Source organism: Dermatophagoides farinae, chromosome 7 (assembly GCF_024713945.1).
Source record: "Dermatophagoides farinae isolate YC_2012a chromosome 7, ASM2471394v1, whole genome shotgun sequence".
In the NCBI taxonomy this organism is placed as follows: Eukaryota; Metazoa; Arthropoda; class Arachnida; order Sarcoptiformes; family Pyroglyphidae; genus Dermatophagoides; species Dermatophagoides farinae.
In genome coordinates, this window is record NC_134683.1 from 1,841,990 (window position 1) to 1,861,727 (window position 19,738).

Sequence of the window (19,738 nt, forward strand, 5' to 3'; positions counted from 1 at the left end):
TAGTGCAAGTGCATGTTTGTGTGTGTGTGTGTGGCTGAAAGAAACTTGAAACTTTTGTCAGTTTTTTTTTCTACCCCTCCTAGTGGATTTACCAAATTAGGCCATACGCCATTCAAGATAGTTTGTTGTTGTTGTTGTTGTTTTTTTTCTGGTTGTTTATGTGTAGACATTATCCATATACACACACAAACACAGGGTCGTAAAACATGAAAATTTAAAAAGTGAAAAAAAAAATCTTCTTTCCATCAAACCAGAATAATATAGTGCAATCAAAAATTCACAAAGTTGATGGAAATTTTCATTTTCTTTGGTTTTTTTTAAAGAAAACAATTTTCACAACAATAAAGACAAACATTTTGATTATCTGTACATATAAAGATTTTTTTTTTTTTAACAAATTCAATTTGTGGTAGATGTTTTTGTTCACATACAGTTGATTAAACACACACACTTAGATATTTAGGAATAACGTATCGTATTGAACAGACCCTGATTGAGACAAGATGACTTTGAATTGTTGTTCACTGTTGATATATATTAATATAATAATGAAATGATGATGATGATGATGATAAAAATTCTATCTTGTCTTTTCTTCATCAAATTGGTTTGTTCATACAATTTTTTTTTCCAATTCACTAATATCATATCTTGATATTATTTGAATGAATGAATGAATGGATGTTAATAAAGAGAAAATTATTGAAATAGATAGATGGTGTTTTTCTTTGGAACAGCTTGTGTGTGTATGTGTGTGTGTGTTGTGTTTGATACTTTTGCCGGCATCTTTATTCTTCTTTTTTTTTCACAACGTCATATGTGAAAAAAAAGTTTTTTTTCCACTCTCTCTTTGGTTTTGTGATTTAGATTCTACACATATCCGTGTGTGTGTGTGTGAAAAAAAAGCTGAAAAAAATCATCTTGTGTTTTCATCTGTTTACACGTTGATTAAGAGGTGTGTTTTTGTGGCAAAAGTATTGCTAGAATCAGATTCTGGATCAATAACAATAACAACAAATACAAGTACAAAAGAAAATTGAATTTTCTTGATTCTTGAAACTTGTTTACCCTTCATTATTATTATTATTATTGTTTATAAATTTGATCCATAAAATAAAGAAAAAAAAAGCTGAAAAAAAATCATCTTGTGTTTTCATCTGTTTACACGTTGATTAAGAGGTGTGTTTTTGTGGCAAAAGTATTGCTAGAATCAGATTCTGGATCAATAACAATAACAACAAATACAAGTACAAAAGAAAATTGAATTTTCTTGATTCTTGAAACTTGTTTACCCTTCATTATTATTATTATTATTATTATTGTTTATAAATTGATCCATATAATAAGGAAATTCTATTTGATTTTATACAGAATAATAATAGTCTCTTTCTCAGTGTGTGTGTGTGTATGTGTGTTTGTTAAATGTCTGAAATAAAACCAAAAACAATGACTCATATACATGAATGATTCTATTTATGCCTTAAATGTTTATTTGCATATCCATGGTATACGTGTGTGTGTGTGTGTGTGTGTGGGTGTATAACATTAAAGTTTGTTTGCAACAACAACCAAAAGAGAAAAATCCAGAATGAAATCAATCATACGGATTGAATCGAATAATGATGATGATCATTTTTTTTTCCTAGGCCAACCCAATTCATTTCCATTTTCAGTTCTATGATATTTTTCTCAATTATCCATATAAAAATAGAATTCAAGAATAGTAGTCAATAAATAATCATTGAAAATAATGGGCAATCATTATACTAGAAAAATGAAGCCATAGTCATTAAACAGTTCCAGAAACAAAACAAAAAAAAGAATTTTTCATTCATTCATTTATTTCTGTTTGTTTGTTTTTGGTTTTCTCTTTTCATTTTTTTTTTCATCTTCATTGATAATGTAATAAAAATACGAAATAAAAATAAACCTAAATTATCATCATCATCATGATTATTGTTTATGATGATCATGAAAAGCAAAATGATAATAATTTTTATTTTTCTTTTCAGAAAAAAAACCAGACACAAACACACACACACACACACATACAAATATCAGAGCCAAAACAGCAACAGCAGTTACCCATTGTGAACGTAGAATATTCATTCAATAGAAGATTTTTGACGAGAAAAAAAACAAATTCATTTCTCGAAAAGGATAAACGCTTTTTGTGAATTTTTTTATTCATTATTATTTCGATTGTGTGATGATAAATACAATTTTCAGAGTATAGATGTAATTTTAGAAGTGAGAATCTCAATTCATGGATCACAAGTATCAAAAGATGATGATTATTATGATGATGATGATTATCATGAAAATGGAAACATTGTAGATCTACACAGAAAAAAACAACCGTGAACTATAGAACATTGTCATCATTCATATATATACAAAATATATATGTTTTGGGGTGATTGTTGTTGAAAAAAAAACTAAAACTAAAAAAAAAACAGACACACGCACAGACACACTATAACACCAATGGATATTTCCGAATCATTACACAATTAGAAGGTTGTGTGTGCGTGTGTGTGTCATTTGTAGCCTTGTGTCTATTTCTATGTGAAAGCAAGTAAGAAGCAAAAAAAAGACGATTTCTTCCGTGTTGTTTAAGAAAAAAACTCCATATAATATCCATGATATGATGAAAAAAAAGAAAAGAAAAGAAGACCGTATGGCATTAAATAACATTATGTGATTCTATAAAAGAATAACAACAACAACAACAACAATAATAATAATAATAACAATAACGATAACAATAATATTCTTCAATAGAAACTTTTTTTTCGCTTTCGTTCATCTCTCTCTCTCTCTCTCTCTCTCTCTTTAGGAAATTGAATGAATGAAAAAAAAATTATTATCATTGCCATTTGCAATATAATGAAAATATATATATATAAATTGTATTTATCATGTATGAAATTTAATCAATAATTTATCCTGTAAAGAATATTCTTGTGTGTGTATGTTTCGATGAGTGAATGAATGAATGAATAAATGAATGGGAATAAAGATTTAGCACCAAAATATTAGAGATAAAAAAAAAACATTGAATATTGCAACTGGCAGGTTGTTTATTTTTTTCTTCTGATATATATATATATCTCATAATAATAATCATAATCTCTAACGCCCTAGTTATTTCATTCATTCATTTATTCATTTTTTTCTGTTATCTATCCTATTGATGTGATCAATTCACCATTAAACAAATCATCAAATCCAACAAGGTCATCAAGTTATCAGTGATTTAAATGTAACCAAAAAGAAAAAAAAGATCAGAATTTACTCAAAACTAAACCAAGAATAAATGATTCTTTTGTAAAGCCTTGTAAAGATCTGCCATTATCGATTATTAAATCGATATAATGATGAACCAAACAAAAAAATGAAATTTATTGCCCAATAGGTAAAAGCTATTGATATTTCATTACTTTTTATTGTGAAAAATCATTTATTGATTATCTATTTTGTAATGTTTATTTTTTTTTCTCTCTCACTCTCAATTTAACAAATAATTCTCACATTTGTTGTTTTCGCTTGTTATTGATGATTGAAATTAGATCATTAATCTTTTCATAGTTGAATGATCAAAAATCAATCATTCATTCACGTTATTTGATCGAAATGAAATTGTGAAATTTTTTTTTTTTTGTTTTGTTTTGTTTGCCACCAATAATAATCTGCACTGAAAATTTCTATTTCATTCTCTGGTTGGGCGGCAACATTTTGATATCTTTACAAATATAAAAATAATAATGGTTCAATTCGTTCTCTCATTTTTTTTTGTTTCTTTGAAAATAAAACAAAACAAAACAAAACTGAAATTCTAGTCTCGTCCAAATTTTAGCAGTAGGATGAAGAAAAAAATGAAAAAAAACATCAAATAGAATTTGATCTATCAAAAAAAAACAGACAAAATTTCGAAAGTTTTTTTTTCAGTTTCTACCTACAAAAAAAGATTATGGTCATTAAAAAAAATGTCATAATGTTTTTTTTTCGCTGAATGTCGCAAATGAATTTTTTTTTGTGTGTGTCATTTCAATTGTTTTTTTTCGATGTTTGATTTGATTTTGAACATCAATTTGCAAACACCATCACCATCACCATAATAATAATCTTTCAACTACATCATTAACTGTTCATCAAACAAAATGCACCGTTATCCAAATCGGATTGTTATTATAGAAAAACAAAAGAGAAAAAAAAATTTTTGTGTGTGTTAAGCATTTTTTTTTGTTGTTGCAGGTCCACGAAAAAAAACATGAAATGAAATTATAATTACCAATAATTGTAACATTCAAATTGAAATTCTTGTTGTTGTTGACATTTTTTTGTTTGATTGGATTTGGACATTCCGTACTAGCACACGCAAATAGGCAATTTTCATTTTTTTTCATAAAAAATGCAGTTCATCATAATCGTGATTATTATTTGCATTTTATTTCATTTCTATCGATAATCATCATGGCTGTAATTTATAAATTCCACAATGTAGTCACATTGTTTGAATTTTGTTTATACACCATATATATATATGGTGGATAGAGAAGAAATGAAATGAAATGAAAATCATCAAAGGTATCAATTTCTCAAAATAAATGTGTTCATATATGAAAATAGTATTCCAGATTGAATGTGAATTCTGTATATGACGTATGAAAATGGCCATCGGCATTGTTTGTGTTTTTGTTTCATGTAGAGAAACAAAATGCTGGTATAATAGATTGAAAATGATATCATCAATGGTATTGGTAATGACAATGACATGCAACAACAACAACAACAACAACAGTGAAAAATACAACGATCGACTTTTTTTAGAATATCGAATGGATAAAAAATTGAACAAAAAAGAATTGATTTCCTCACAATTCTTTGAGTTTTTGCTTTGTCTTTACAATTATCAATTCACATGAATTATAAGTGGAAAAAGATCAATCCGAAAAAAAAGCCAAAGAATTAATGAAATTCCATTTGAATTCTAGTTTTTTTTATCCATGTTCACATTGAAATGGACAACAACAAAAAAAAATTTCTGGTTAGTTTTTGTTTTCATTTTCAATATATATTTATAATTAACTTTCATTCACTTTCCTTTTTCTTGTTTTAGTGTTTGAAATCAACATTTTTTTTAGTTGTTTATATAATCGTTTCTCTAGCCCGATGATTGGCTTGTAAATTCCGACATCTATTTCTAGTAGGATGTAGTCATTATTGACGTTGTTATTTTAATTACCGATACCGGTAACAAGTTTATTGGTGGTAGTACAATCGGAAAAAAACTCGTAAAAATTCATTTCGGAAATGAACTCGATTTCTGGTGATGGTGATGGAATAAAAAAAAAAAATCATTTCCATTTGTTAGAATTTGTGTTAAAAAAAAGTACCATATGTTTTTCTCTCCATATGAATCAAACATTTCTTGTTATGGTCATCTTGCTGCTACTGCTGCTGTTGCTGCTGCTGCTGCTTGAAAATAAATGGAGAGTAAATGAAACAAAATGGAATCAAAGAAATTGATTCTATAATCATCATCATCATCATCATCATCATCATCAACTGTTGATGGCAATTTTAACATTGCAAAAAGAATTCGATCGAAATTTTCTTTTTCTGTTTGGCAGATGATTTTGCTTTTTTTTTATTCTTTAATTCTGAATCATATCGATTGTGTGTGTATGTGTGTGTTGAACACAAATTATATACCCATCATTTGGTTTGTTTCTCTCTGGTTTTTCTCACATAATTCCGTTACAATTTATGTTTTTTTATTTTCTGGTTTTTTTTTATTTTGTTTTCAATGTCGACATTTATTCAATTTTCAATTCTTGATGCCAGACACATCCCATCATCATCATCATCATCAACAACAATGATCATTGATTTACAAGGGAAGAAAAAAACTCATTGTAAATGAAAAGAAATAATTTGGTGATGGATAAATGGATTTTTGTCTTTAGCTACAAATAATCACCAAAAACGAATACCACCATCCAACTTAATGGTTTCGATTTGTGGCCAAATTATTGTCTATCGCTCTCTTTCCCCAATGATTTTATTTGTATGAAAATTCCAATTCAAATGTATTATGTATGGGTTTTCTTTTTTTTTTTTTTTTTTTTTTGCTCCAAATTATAATCCATAAATAGCTCAATGAAATGATTAAGACTACAGAATATATGCAAATAATGATGAAAGACAAAAGACAAGAAATTTTTATTTTCATTTTGTTCCCTAAACGTTTACGAATAATGATGATGCGAATTTTTTTTTATTTTTTTTTTTCGTTTGAAAAATAATGGCTAGTCGGTCGATTATGGCAAATGGATTTATTATGGCGGCCACATTTGCATATCTAGTAACGATTTAGAATGAAAATGAACAAAAAAAAATTCTCTGAATTAAATGTGCACTAGAAAAGAAAATGCCAGAATATTTTCATTTTCATTTTCATTTTTTTTTCTTCATTACAATTCATCACTCATCGAATATCTTTTTTTTTCATCGACAACCAAATAATAATGACAGCTCATGATGATGATAATGATGATTGACGGTTTTTTTGTGTCATGATGATATTTAATTGATTGATTTTTTTTCTCTTTGCAAGTATTGATTTCTCAATGAAAAAAAAAGAATTGATTTTCGTTCTGTGTGTGTGGATCAAATGTGGTGTGGAAAAAAAATAAACAAATCAATGAATGAATGAATGAATGTATGAATGGATATGACCGTATGTGTGTAATGATATATTACACAACAACAACAATATCCAAACAATTCAAAACAACATTTGAGATTGAAGAAAAAAAAAGAGAAACAAGAATTTACATACAAAAACCAATTGTCGATCATTCATTTGTATTACATCATCATCATCATCATGTGATTCCGATTTTTCTTTCTTTCTTTCTATTTTCATTTTTGAAATTCCATTCAGCATGTAGTGGAAATAAGAATAGCAACCGGATTTTTGATGAATAAATTTATTTATTCAATGTGTGTGTGTGTGTGATAGACTTGGATGTGTGTTTGACTTTTTTCTACAAAAAAAAAATTGAAGAATTTATAACTTGAATCTCTCTCTCTCTCTCTCTCTCTCTCTCTCTCTGTCTTCATTTCATTATGAAATTCTTTTGAAAAATGTTTGTTTTGATTATGGTATTCTTTTTCTTTCTTTTTTTTTTATTTATTTCAAATGTTTTTTTTTCGAAAAAAAAACAGAAATGTAAATGACAGTTGGTTGCTTTGTGTCTCACTATATATAGTGAAACCAGAAGATTTGATGGTGAAAAAAAAAATTATCACCTCTTGTAGACTCTCAAGTCAACTGTTTAGGACTTTATTCAATTTTGAGTTTTTTTTTGGCTTTCCGCTATACCAACAAATCAAATTCATTTGAACATTCAGAAAAATCATGTCATCATATCGTTTTTTTCTCCCATTGATGATGATGATCGGAATCCAAAATCTTGGAAAAAAAGACTTTTTATTCTTGTTTGAATTTCTGAAATTCATTGTTCATGTTTTGTGTTCATTTTATTGTTATTAATGTTGTCAAACTGAATAAAAATGATAATGTAAATGAAGACTATCAATCATCAGGAGAAAAAAAAAATGAAACAAAAATTGATTGAAAATGAAAAATTCACACTCCCAAAAAAAATTCGATGATGAAAAAAGAATTTCTTGGAGACAGAATTGAAATGCAATAAAACAAAAACGGTGGGCACGGGGAAAAATGTTTTGTCTTTTTTTTTTGCTTCTCCCAAACCTTAAGGGATTTTGTGAGTAAAAAAAATGACACTAAGAAAAAACGTTGAAAATGATTGTGAACAAAATAACCGTTTAAAATCAACGGGTACTAGACAATATTTTATCATTTAAATACAACATGAAAATGATCATTGTCACACTTATTTGTTTTGTTTTTGTTTGTTTGTTTGTTTCAACCTTTATTTCTTATTTTCAGTATATTTTTTTTTTGTTTCCACCTATCAATAATTTACCACCTGATTCACATATATCCCACAGGAGTAGAACATACAAAGAAATGGACATCTGATTCTTTCTTTTTTTTAGTTAAAAATAAACACAAATTTTTTTTCTTTTTACAACTTTGTGTGAAAAAAAGATTCAAAAATGATAAACATTGCCTGTAGTGACCTTTATTTGAAATCATGAGTTTGGATCATGAATTTGTGTGTGTGTCTGTTTTTTTTAGTAATCTAAAATGAATGAAAAAGTGTGAAAAAAAATAAATGAATAAAAGTCAATATATGAATGGACAACAGAAAAAATTCACTTGGGGATTGAAAATTTTGCACTATGTAAATAAAAAGTTTTTTCTTTCGTGCATGAGTTCATTTAAAAAAAACAGAATATTCTGGATTACACACACACACACACTTGATGTATGATTGATAATTCTTTTTTTTTAATTCTTTAGCCTTGTTTTTTTATTCTATCAAAACACATATATTGTTTTATTATTGACATACAAAAATTGTAATAGAAAAAAAATTAGAGTGAAAAAGTGAAAAATTTTCAATTTAATTGCAATTCTACTGTCAAATCAAAATCATAATAATTCAAAATTCTGGATGTTTTTTGTTTGTTAATCTTGGAATTAGTTTTTTTTTCCAAAACTAAATTTCATGCTCGTAATTATATGAAGATTAACAAATTGATGAAGATGACCATACACATATACACAAAGATATTTCATGGCATTTGATTACATGATAATGTTTAATGATTACAATGAAAAAAAAATGCAATTTTTCTTTGTTATGTTAAAACATTTGAAACATTTTAATCATGTGTGTGTTTATTATTATTTTTTGAAAGCTTAACAATTCGTGCTAATTATCATTTGGATGGCTATTTTTATTCGAAATTATTAACACTTGTTCAGCATCATCATCAATGATTCTTTGGAATTGTTTAGCAACAACAATTCAAACAAAAGATTGATAGAACAAAACAAAAAAAAAATATACAGAAATCGAGCAAAATAAAATCGTGAAATCCATGTGTGTACAGTATGCATTGTTTCTGTGAAGAGGCGTCACGTAATCCGGAAACATTTATTTACCGCTGTCATTACCATCATTGCCTACACCAAGAAAAAAAACCAACGTATAAACACAACAACAATAATACAGAATACAGAATACAGATATATATTCAAATGGTGGAAAAATCCTTTGTTTCCAATAAATATGGTATATTTTTTTTCTGTGATGGAAAAAAAACCGCCCACACTCTTGTGAACGAAGTACTGTTACCACTGAGGATTTTTGTGTGTGTGTATTTTATATCTAAAAAAAAAGTGGTTATAATTGTGGATAGTAAGCGATTCTTGTGTGATGAACTTTTTTTTTTGTTATTTTAACATCTTGATATTTCATTTTTTTTTTTTTTTTTGTTGTTCATTTACATCATCAATTTGTTCGTATCTCAGCAGAAAAAAACATGAAAAATTATTAACATCAAAACCAGAGCATATCGTATCCATTATTCATCGAAGAAAATGTTGAAGAAAAACCCAAAGAGAGAGAGAGAGAGAGAGAGAGAATAATGTTCATTCCGATGTGAAAGAATAAAAACAAAAACAAAAATGTCACACACGGCACATTACACTTGAATTAAAGTTGTGTATACAGAACAGTGTGCACGTGTCGTTTTGAGTGATGATGATGATGATGGTGGTGGTGGTGGTGGTGGTGGTTGTGGTTGTGATGGTGGTGGCGGTGAGATAAGAAAATTCCAAAAAGAAAAAATTAAACCACTTTTGTGGAAGAGACAAAAAAAAACAACAACAACTAATAATTTAATTTTTCTATGGAAATTTATCCATTTTGATTGTTTTATTCGAAAATTGATTGATCATGAATCATTGTTTTTCAAAGGAATTTTTTTTCTTTTTCTTTGTTTTCTACCAAATTCTTGCTGACTTGACTATATATGTTTGCTTTGATAATTGATCAAAATTGTCACTGGAAAATGAAATTAACGAAAGAAAATTTTCAATAGAATTTCCATTGGAATTTTTTTTTTTTTGGCTTTGTTGTTACAAACAAAACAAAAAGTTTCGTATGTATATAAACGACCAAAAAAAAAAGATCATCCTATTAGATTGAATTTAAAAAATATATATTAATATTAATATATCAAATTCAAATAAAATTTTGAAATATTTGTTTCATTCATCCCATTTCCAATGGATAAAATGGTAAAAAAAAACTTTTTCGATACAAAACTGACGACATATGATCACCATCATCATCATCATCATGGATTATATATAATGATGATGATGATTTCTAGTGAAGGATTTTCAAACTTTCAAACATCGATATTTTTTTTTTCCTTTCAATAGTTCCATGTAACAAAACCATACGAAATTCTTCTATGTGTATGTGAAAAAGCCATTTTTTTGTGGATGGTAACCAAAAAAAAAAAAAAAAAAAAAAATTTAAATTTTGAAATTGTGAATATTCTTGTTTTTTTTTCTTGGAAGCCATTTTTGATGCCATGGATTTTTTTTATGCCATCACAATAATAATATAATGGATGAATTGTACTAGTAGTAGTAGTAGTAATAGTAGTAGTAACATCAATGAAATGTGTTCAATAATAATGTTTATTTATTATTTATTGACAAGAAATTCGATATTTTGTTTGTCTGCGTGTATATTTCACATTCAAACATTTCTTTTTGTCATTTCATTCCAAAATGGCTCCAGTTTTTGTTTTTTGTCATTGTTTTTGTTTTGGATTTAGCCAATTTTGAAAAAATAATTTTTTTCTTTTGTTTGTTACTTTTTTTTTCTTTTCATACAATGGTTCCGGTAACATTTCAAACAGATTGTTGATCCTTTCATTATATATTTACGGTGAATACAACTGGGAAATGAAAAAAAATGAAATGAAATGAAATGAAACAATAATACAAATAAATAAAAATAAAAATTCAGATCACTGAGAATTTTCTCATATATCGTATGATGGTGGATGATTTTCTAGTTGGCGATATGTTCATTTTTTTTCAATCATGACAATATGCAAATTTTTTTTTTTTAAAAGCCCTTTGGCAAACAGATGAATTTGTTCAATTATCATCACTGCCATCAGCCATCACCAAAATTAAAAACCTAAAGAATAGAATAGAATACATTCTATACATTCTTTAAGTTTTAAATAACATCCAAAATCAAGACAATCTCATGGTGTTAAATAAAATGAATGGCAGACTACAAAAATAATAAAACTTTAATCAAATCAAATAATACAAGTTAAGTTGGTGTTTGTTTTTTTTTTTTTTTTTTGCTTATTTTATCATCTGAAAATTCATTTGAAAATTAGGTTTAAAAATGAATAAATTAATGAATCACACTGGAGGCTCACAATAAACAATGGATTGAATTGAATGAATAGTGGAAACAGGAAAAAAACTCTCACTCGGTGATTTTCAGGTTTAATTTTATTTTACACAAAAAGAATAAAGTGAACAAAAAAAAATCATGTCAACAAAAAATTCAAAAAAAATTCCAAACAATATAAAAATGTCTCAATTATATATATCGTTATAGGTTTTTGTGTGATTAGTTTTTGTTTATATCAAACATTCACAATTGCTAAATTGAAACAAAAAAAATTTCGTATAATCAATTTCGATTTATTATCATTCTTCATCAATGATGATGAACAAACAGAATCAATACAGAATCAATAAATCATTATCATTTGTTGATTAATCTGCGGGCTTGTTGTTGTTCAGTACATTTGGATAGATAAATTCCATGTAACAAAAAAAAATAAATAAATAAATAAATCTGGCCAGATTGTAACTTGTTTGACCATACAAATAATAAACACATACAATTTCTTGTCTATTTTCCCAAAAATATTACTTCTGCCATTTGTTTCTTTGAAACTTCTCAACAACAACAACAATAACAACATTTTCGCCTGAATAATTCAATACTTTTTCTTATGGACCAATGAATTTTTTTTTCCTATATAAAATACAAAACTTTCAATAGCTTGATTTTGAGTTTTAGAATTGAATTGAGAAACACTATTAGATCTGCTGGTAGTTTTTTTTCTGTGTATCTGTGTGTGTGTTTGTGTGGCTACTCATCATTATCATCATCATCATCATCATTGTTGGACAAAATTGTTCAATGAAAATTTGGTGTCAAAATTATTATTGATTTAATTATCTTTGTTGAACTTTTCAATAAATCTGGTTACAAAAGATAATAATTTTTTTTTTTTTTGAAGCAATGAAAACAATGAAACAAAAAAAAATGAATCAATTCACGATTGTTTCAAATATCTCCACAAAAAAAAACACAAAATGAACAAAATTGCACCTTTTTCAATAAAAAAAAAATCAAATTGAATTTAGCCCTTGAAGAGATATTTGGAATCAACCAAATAAAAAAAAATGTTAATGACAATCATCAAATTCTATTTGGAATTTGTTTTCCATGCTATTATTATATCATCGAAAAATTAGATTCGATTTTTTCTTTTATAGATTTTCAATCATTGGATCCACAAAAAAAATCGTTTGGATTGTCAACAACAAGAACAAGGTTGAAGATTCCATGTTTCGATTTCATTTTGATGATTCTCATAGTAGAAAAAAAACAAAATTCAATTTAATTTGATTTAATGATTCCAATGAAATTTTGTTGTTGTTGTTGTTGTTGTCACTGTTGTAAAGTTTCATTGTTGATAGTGTTTGTGGATAAAAATTTTACTTGCAAGTTATTTTGAATCTTTTATCATCATCATCATCATCATCATCGTTATCATTATAATTTGTGATTTGAAATTCCAGAATCCAAATAGATTCAATAAATTCGCTTGATTGATAATCGTAAACGAATGAATATAAACAAACAATGTCTATCCACATCCAATAACAACAACAAACTTTTGGGCAATGATTTTTTTGGCCAGAAAAAAAAGTTATTGCTTTTTTTTTGCCAATTTTACTACTACTGTGTGTGTGTGTGTGTGTGTATTATTCTGGTTAACCACTTTCTTTCTCTTTCGATGATTATTATTATGATTTCATGATCACATAGAATTTTTTTTTTTTTTTTGGATCGTAATCATTTAGATTGGATTAGTTTTTTTTTGGGCAAATAAAATTTTTGTCTCGTACGAAACGATAATGATGATGGTAAATTTTTTATTTCTATTTACAAATTTCGTCAATAAATTTCATGTTGTTGATACTAATCATCATCATCATCAGAATCATTTGTATGAATCACATTCACATTGATGATTTAATTGAAAATTCAATGACCAAACGAAAATTGGATATATAAACTTTTTACATATAAAAAAAATTTCTATTTTTATGATGTTCATCATGATCATTATGTGGCCATAACCATCATCATCATCACCATGATTATCATCTTTATTTCTGGTACTAAAAAAAAAATGTTGTTCACTTTCATACCAGAATATAAGATGAGCTAATATTGACTGATGAGCTTGTATTTGCAATTTTCAATAATTTCTTTTTTTTTCATTATCAAATTTTTGCAGTTGTTAATGTCCAACAAACAAAACAATGTCGGTGATTAGCAATATAATAATATTGATGATGATGATTGATTATTATTGGCCAATTGGCTTGATCGAACAAAAAAAAAAGAAACGAGGTATAAACCATTTTGGGTATTGATTGAATTATGGAGAGAGAGAAAGAATCGAAATGCGATTATTTGATTCATGAACAGAATCGTGTTTTATTTTCCAATCAAAAAAAAAAAAAAAATGAAAGAATTCTTTTTACATTTTTTTCTTGTTGTTGTTGTTGTTCTGTTTCGTTTTTTTTTTTTTTTGCTTCGATCATCAATTTTCAAACAAATAACCACCATCAGAACGAAAATATGGGTTTTCATATACATTGGATGATGCAAAATCTTTTTGTTCTCTTTCTCTGTCTCACTTTTATTCTCTGGTTTAGCCATGGAATAAAAAACATAAAAAATCTTCTGCTGAACGATAGTAAAAACAATTGGAAAAAAAATTGCCGGAATAAAATATGGCGATAACAACTGCAAAAACAACAAATGAAAATGATGATGAACATTATGAATGATGAATTAATGTGGAATGAATGAATGAATGAATGAAAAATGATACGTCAACATCGTCGGTTTCATTTTCGTTATTATCATCAACATCAACATTTTTTTTCACTTGGATGTTTAATGTGGTCATATGGGGGGGGTGGAAATATGGAAAACAAAACGGAATAATATTTGCTGTGAATGAAATGAAAATGGTAAAACAAAAGAAAATTATCCAATGTGATTTAAATGAATCTATAGATAGATCTATAAATAGAATCTTTAAGCAGCTGATATGGCTGATTTCGGAAATAATTTTTGCATCTTTTAATATTTTTGCCAATGACATTTTACTATGACTTTTTTTTCCGTTTATCAAACTCACGGATGTTGCACAACAAAAAAAAATGACCACACAATCGACAAAAAAAAATCTGAACAAATCAATAAATTTTGTAAATCGAATACAAAATCAACCAAAGAAAAAAAAACTGTCAAATCTATTTGCGTCTGTTTTTGTCGAACAACCAAACAACCGAACAACAACAACAAAACCCATCAATGGATTGTATTATAATAATAAAATCTTGAAAATGAAGAAAGAAAAACTTGTTCATTGATGTCATCGAGAATGATGAATGAACTTGAAAGTGAATTAATGAAACAAATGGTACATACACATTTAAAACAATGATGACAGCACAAATTTGAATCGATCCATCATTAATTAGAATGAGATTATGACTTACTGATGCTTGTTTTTCATATAGAATATTCTGTGTGTGGTAATGGTAAAAAAAAACTTTTTTTTTCATTATACCCACTTATAAATATGTTTTCGTGTTCGTGCAAATTCAATTTTTTTCAAATTTCTTTTTTTTTCATTTCAAAAAAAAAAATTTAATTATTCATCATTTGGCAGATGATAATGATGGTTCAATCTTTTTTTTTCTCGTAATGAAAAAGATTATTTCACATTAGTGTTCGGGACAGGTGTTTATTCTGTGCAAAATATATATATATATGATCATTAATTTTGTTGCAAAATAAAGAATTTTTTTTTGTTTAACACAATAATTCATGATGTTAATGAAGAATTTATTCATTAACTTTCAAAATTATTGGATTTTTGTTTTGTTGTAATGTAAATGATGTGTCATCTCCAATGTGTATGTACACAAACTATTTACACAGATGAGATATGTATTCAGTCATTATTCTGAGAATTGATTCCAGTGTGTGTTTTCTAAAAATAAACTCTTTCCATTACCATTATTATTGTTACAAAATGAATCTGATGAAATGAACCTTTTTTTTCTTCTTTTACGGATGAAACGATTATTATTATTATTATTGATCACAAAAAAAACCGAAATTGGTTACAAAACTATGAATTTTCAATTTCCAGAGGCCAAATAATCACTATATATGTGAACCTGAAATGAGCTGTCAGCAAAAAAAAAAAATCTTTTGTTTGTGAGTAAATTAGATTTTTTTTTTGTTTCATTATTTTTTCTCGGATATATTGTTTGGGCGGTAAATTTGGTTATATTCAAATGCAAGCATCCAATGATGGAAATTTGCACCGTTTTCAATATTGAATTTTTTTTTTGCTCTAACCAGAAGCCATTGATAAGATTAAAAAGGGTGGAATTTTTTTTTATATATTCTTCTCTGGTTCTTGAAACTGATTTTGAAGTTTTTTTTCTGTTTATTTCTCATAAATTTTTCATTACAATTTTTTATTGTATTTTTTTTCTGTTCACCATAAGATTTGTTGGAATTTTTTTTTTTTTGCTTGGTCTTTCACTTCTCTTTTCTTGATTGACATTGATTTTGATGATGATTTGGTATTGGTTCCAAATTCAACAAAAAAAAATCATTTCCATTCACAAAAAAAGAGGGTGTGTGTGTGTGTGTTTGTGCGTGTGATGTATATGATCAAATTTTCAAAACCTACATTTATTTGGAAACTGGTGACAATAAAATGATACGATGAAAGCTGCGTGTGTGTGTGCGTGTACAAAAACCAAATGAAACATTTTGAACAACAATAATAAAAAAAATAAAAACTGTCTATATCTTTGTAGATAAATAAATATCTCGATATCGATAAAAAATAATGACAACACACACAAATCGATAAAATCGATATATCAGTTATCTTTTGTACATATGATCTGAATGGAATTTTTTTTTGTTTTGTTTTGTATCCTATTTTGAGTATCTATCTATCTATCCATCTACTTTAATACACATTCATTATAATAATCATTTTATTTTTGATTTGATTCTCTTACTATCCAATTTTCATTTGTCAGTCAGTCAGCCACATTTATTCATTCATTCATTTATTCAGCAATTGGATAGGAAAAAACAAAGAAAATATTTACCATTTCAGAATTGTAACTGTAATCGAAACTGTAATTTTCAGATTAAATGTTAGACAAAATGAGAAATTCCTAATCATCATCATCATCATCATCATCATAATTATGGCTGTTGAATGTCATTCTGTCTTTTTTTTGGCCCTGAACAATTTGAAATATATCCAACAACAACAACCACAGCAAAAATGAATGAAATTTTTTTTTCTCCATTATCCGATTAGATATATAAATTCAAAAATGTCAAATGTTCAATGTTCATATGGACATCGAGAAAAACAATGGCATTCCGGATAGATGAAAGAATAGATAGACGAAAAAAAAAAAATAATATTTCATACCTGGATTTCGAGGCTGTACCATAATAAAAAAAAAGTTTACAACTCTATTTTATGAAAATTATCATCATCACAATGGTGGTGGTGGTTATAATTTATGTTTTTCGTTTTTTTTAGGTCATTACAAAAAATTTTTTTTTTGTACATATAAAACACAGATTCTGGAGAACTTTCATTTAATGTCCATCGATAATAGTGATAATGTGAATATAAATCAGAAATTTTTTTTGTTTGTTTGTTTGTTCATTTGATATTTTTTTTCCCGTGACAGCAAAAAACTCTCTGTTTCTCTTTCCGTTGTAAAACAGAATTTTTTTTTCATGGTGAGAATAATTTTCCAAATTATATTTACAAAAAGAATTATTATTCGCTTTCTTGTGATTATCGACAATGGACCACCAAAACGACGACGATGATGAATGACTTGAAATATATGATATATATTCAAAGAATCTAAACAAAAGCGAATCACCAACAACAACGATCAAAAAGAATTAGAATCATAAGTTCAATAAAAAAAAATTTTTTTCCCATTTTTCTTATTACTTATGGACATGACGGAATTTGTCTTTCTTTATTTTTTTTTTTTTTTTTGACAGAATCTATTGTTAGTATAGCATCATCATCAAAATATTAAATACCGTTGTTGATCCACAAAATACACAAATTCCGTATAAATATCACAATAACAACAAGAATTAATTTCCTGTATATTTTATTTTTGCAACCAAAATTTGTTTCGATTTGATATATATATATAGTGGTGGTAACCACAATAAATGTCATGTTTTTTGTTATTGATATTTATCAGCAACAACGAAACAAAATAAAAATATTTTCAATAATCGATCAACCGGAAAATATTATTTATATTTTTGGGTAAATGAAAAAAAAGTAATATTCCACAAGAATACAAGAACCACAAATATCACCAAAAAAAAAATAAAAAATATTCACGTATCAGAATCTATATTAATGTTATGAGGATTCATTACAAATGTGTGTGTGTGTGTGTGAGCTAGTTATATCTTGTCGTTGTTGTTGTTGTTGTTTGGTCTTCTATTATGACGACGACGACGACGACGAATCCATTGTCATCAATTTGTCATCAAATATTCTGAACGCGAAACAGCAAAAGTTTGTTTTGTCGTTTTTTTATGTTTACTTTTTTTGAAAAAAAAAAATTACCAAACAAATATAACGAGATAAAAAATTTTCATGATTTATTTTTGTACCATGATTCATAAGCTTTGACTTTTTGTTTTCTCTATAATGGATCACAAGGATAAATAAATGAATCAAAAAGAAAAAAAAAGTTTACACACACACACACACACACACACACACACACACACACACACACACACACACACACACACACACACACACACACACACACACACACACACACACAAACAGATATAGAATCCGAAAATCATTATTCAATAACAACAGAATAATTGAAGAATATTTGTTTATTCTTGCTTCCAAGAAATTCATAATAATAACATGATTATAATTTTGTTTCGTTGTTGTTGTTGTTGATGATAATGATCGTTTGGTGTCTGTACTTTCTGAAGGCTGAACCATTTGTTCGTCAAAGGTGATAATCATAATAATTTATCTACATATCATATTCATTTATTCAGCGATTTTTTTTCTCTTTATCTTTAGATCTTTTTGTTGTTGTTGTTGTCATTTATCATGGCTGATGATTATAGTCGGTCGGTTGGTTGGTTAGTGTCTCGAATTACGATATTCTGATCCATTTTTATCTATTGTTGTCGTCGTCGTCGTCGTCGTCGTTGTTGTTGTTGTTGTTGTTGTTGTTGTTGTTGTTATTATTCCAGAAACTAGTAACAATATTGATTCTTGTAACAAAATGCAATACAAAATGTTTCATCGTTTGCCATATAGAAAACATACGATACAAGACAATACAATATACATCAATCATCAAAGAAAAACAGACATCATTTATCTTTTCACAATACACAAACAAACAAACAAAAAAATTTTTTTTTTGTTCACAAATTCAAGCAAGAATAATTTTCATCCGATTCTCGGTGAATGTGGATTTTTTTTTATTGTTTTTTATTTGATTCATGCAAAAAGCAGAAAAAAAACCATTCATGGAATAATATTCGTCATCAGTCGAAATTCGTTTCGTGTATGTTTGTGGTCAAGAGAGAAAAAAAAATTTCTTTCAATGGCCACACACACCGTTGTAATTATAATCGACATTATTATTATTATTATTATCATTTACATTTACTAGCCGGTATAATCATTATGTTGGTCCACATTGTTTTTCCCCATTTTTGTTATTATTCATCATAATATGGCCCAAAAGGTGCCATTTCAATTTTTTGTTATAATTATTTTTTTTATGTTTTTTTTTTTTTGCTATTCATCATCATCATATGGTCTCTCTAATCGAATAATGAAAACGTCTAATAAACGTGACCCATCATCTGTGGATATCTATTATCATCATTATATCTTTTTAATGTTCATATTCTACAATTTTTCTTCTCTTCTGTATTTGAACTATTAAATGATGAAAACAACAACAACAACAACCAAAAAAAAAAGTTTGCAATCGAATGCCATCAATATTTAGCAATGGTAGTAGTACTGTAGTTAGCAAAAAAAAAAAATTTCAATGCCATGACCTATATTCATTGCATAATTATATTCGGATAATAATTACTTGACGATAATGGTCTGGTTGATTTTTTTTTCTACATATGCAAAACAGAAAAAAAAATTTCTATTTCTGGTAGTTTTTCCTGTGTTTTTTTTCTTCTTCTAATAAACTTTCTGTCATGATGACGATGATGATGATGATGATGATGACGATAATGATAACAGATTATCGTGTTTGGTC

At 27.0% G+C, this 19,738-nt stretch overlaps 1 protein-coding gene across 1 annotated transcript in view; it reads left to right on the forward strand.

Annotated features, from left to right (window-relative positions):
• Window positions 1-19,738, forward strand: part of LOC124497140 (atrial natriuretic peptide receptor 1) — a 34,147-nt gene that overhangs the window by 3,326 nt on the left and 11,083 nt on the right.